Genomic DNA, 3,127 nt, shown 5'->3' with positions numbered 1-3,127 from the left:
GGACTAGTACAAGCAGCCACACACACACATACACGTGCATGCACGTCGCTATATAAGTGCAATAATCTTGGACGCGACGTTAAACCCAATTTCACCTCACCTCACCCAAACCGTTTGTGGACCCCTGTAAATATTTGGCAAGCGTCGCTCCTGATTATACGGGCGACTCAGACAGACATGGTCCCTTTATAAACCCAATAAGATGCTCTCTGTCATGAATAAGAACAGGTTGCAAACAAAATACACAAAATCTACAGCAAAGAACGCACATCAAATCCTAGCAACGAAACCAAGCTCAGGTAGCGTTTTTTTACAGTTATACATGCGGCAGTATTTGGAAAGGGACCTCATACTTACAACTGAATTCTATTAAAACAATCGGAAGCATCGTTGCACCAACCTAGTAAATGAAGTGAACATTCTATAATATACACCAAATAACTTCCTTCAAGCAAATAGTTACTGATGGCACATACGAAGTCTCATGTTATAACTACGTCTGCGACTTGCTGATTTAATTTCCCCAAAAGACTTACTAATTATACCTGGGTTAATCACACAACATGATAGTGACGGTGGATGACAATAGAATGCTTTTCCTTAATGACTGCGACTTCAATACACAGGAATGGATCCATCTGAACGCCAACCTCAACACAAGTGATGCTTTCCTTTTTTCAGCTACGCGATCTCATCTAGGCACACAAATTCAAGTCATATTATGTGACGACAATCAACAGTCACTACACAAACCCGCCCGATTGCAGAGCCTGACCTTTAACTCTGTAGATTTCCTGGAAAGGGCAACATACTTGTTATCCCATCACATTCAATTAAAAGCACATTTAACTTTCGTAACAAGCCCATTCCCTCACTACCACAATGCCGACGCTGCCAAGAACACTTTCCTCGAAACCATAAGCTTTGTCCATTCATACTAAATTACTAGACAGAGGAATTTAGGATACAATCACCAAATCTAAACAGTCGTCTGCGGTGAACACACGTCACTGGATAACGCCAAGGTCTGTTGGAATATTGACAGAAAATGGTTTCGCATCAAAGAATATAGCCTCTGACTTACCTCTGCCTAATCCCGTTCCTGTCACAACAAAACCTGCTTTTGTGATACATCCCGAAAGCAACACGTCCTCCGGCAGCGTACACTGTCGATAATCTGATTGTCTATGACGTCAGCTGATTGTTGACGTATTTATTCTGTGATGTCATTACTTATGGGGACACAATAAACAGTGACGTTGCTTCATTGTTGACGTCACAGATTCCCGCTTCGTTACATCTTTACTGTGTCCCAAACCGTTTGTTTGGGACCGCCTCCGTGGTCTTGTGGTAGAGCGTCCGCCCGGAGAGCGGAAGGTCCAGGGTTCGATATCGGGCCGCGTCATACAAAAAGACGTTTAAAGATTGTACTTGTTGTTACCCTGTCTGGCGCTCGGCATTAAGGGGCTAAAACAAGGACTGGTCGGCTCGGAGTCAGTATACTGTGTCTGAGTGGGGTATTCATGTTAAACTGCGGCATGGTATCTCAGTGAGCTAGCACTATAAATCGGCATCAGTCTGGACTAGTACAAGCAGCCACACACACACATACACGTGCATGCACGTCGCTATATAAGTGCAATAATCTTGGACGCGACGTTAAACCCAATTTCACATCACCTCACCCAAACCGTTTGTGGACCCCTGTAAATATTTGGCAAGCGTCGCTCCTGATTATACGGGCGACTCAGACAGACATGGTCCCTTTATAAACCCAATAAGATGCTCTCTGTCATGAATAAGAACAGGTTGCAAACAAAATACACAAAATCTACAGCAAAGAACGCACATCAAATCCTAGCAACGAAACCAAGCTCAGGTAGACCACTGGCGTTTTTACAGTACTACATGCGGCAGTATTTGGAAAGGGACCTCATACTTACAACTGAATTCTATTAAAACAATCGGAAGCATCGTTGCACCTGCCTAGTAAATGAAGTGAACATTCTATAATATACACCAAATAACTTCCTTCAAGCAAATAGTTACTGATGGCACAAACGCAGTCTCATGTTATAACTACGTCTGCGACTTGCTGATTTAATTTCCCCAAAAGACTTACTAATTATACCTGGGTTAATCACACAACATGATAGTGACGGTGGATGACAACAGAATGCTTTTCCGTAATGACTGCGACTTCAATACACAGGAATGGATCCATCTGAACGCCAACCTCAACACAAGTGATACTTTCCTTTTTACAACTACGCGATCTCATCGAGGCACACAAATTCAAGTCATATTATGTGACGACAATCAACAGTCACTGCACAAACCCGCCCGATTGCAGAGCCTGACCTTTAACTCTGTAGATTTCCTGGAAAGGGCAACATACTTGTTATCCCATCACATTCAATTAAAAGCACATTTAACTTTCGTAACAAGCCCATTCCTTCACTACCACAATGCCGACGCTGCCAAGAACACTTTCCTCGAAACCATAAGCTTTGTCCATTCATACTAAATTACTAGACAGAGGAATTTAGGATACAATCACCAAATCTAAACAGTCGTCTGCAGTGAACACACGTCACTGGATAACGCCAAGGTCTGTTGGAATATTGACAGAAAATGGTTTCGCATCAAAGAATATAGCCTCTGACTTACCTCTGCCTAATCCCGTTCCTGTCACAACAAAACCTGCTTTTGTGATACATCCCGAAAGCAACACGTCCTCCGGCAGCGTACACTGCCGATAATCTGATTGTCTATGACGTCAGCTGATTGTTGACGTATTTATTCTGTGATGTCATTACTTATGGGGACACAATAAACAATGACGTTGCTTCATTGTTGACGTCACATATTCCCGCTTGGTGACATCTCCCTGTGTCCCAAACCGTTTGTGGAACCCTGTAAATATTTGGCAAGCGTCGCTCCTGATTATACGGGCCACTCAGACAGACATGGTCCCTTTATTAACCCAATAAGATGCTCTCTGTCATGAATAAGAACAGGTTGCAAACAAAATACACAAAATCTACAGCAAAGAACGCACATCAAATCCTAGCAACGAAACCAAGCTCAGGTAGACCACTGGCGTTTTTACAGTAATACATGCGGC

General features: G+C 43.0%; 1 long non-coding RNA gene across 1 annotated transcript; it reads left to right on the top strand.

The window, feature by feature from the left end:
• LOC125374224 lies at window positions 1-2,109 on the top strand. Its single transcript, XR_007218568.1, has 2 exons — window positions 1-299; window positions 1,880-2,109. It is a non-coding gene; the product is annotated as an uncharacterized LOC125374224 (long non-coding RNA).
• Window positions 2,110-3,127: the final 1,018 nt, after the last annotated feature.

This window comes from Haliotis rufescens, unplaced genomic scaffold (assembly GCF_023055435.1).
Source record: "Haliotis rufescens isolate VD_foot unplaced genomic scaffold, xgHalRufe1.0.p SCAF_54, whole genome shotgun sequence".
Classification (NCBI taxonomy): domain Eukaryota; kingdom Metazoa; phylum Mollusca; class Gastropoda; order Lepetellida; family Haliotidae; genus Haliotis; species Haliotis rufescens.
This window is presented reverse-complemented; position numbering and strand designations above follow the sequence as displayed.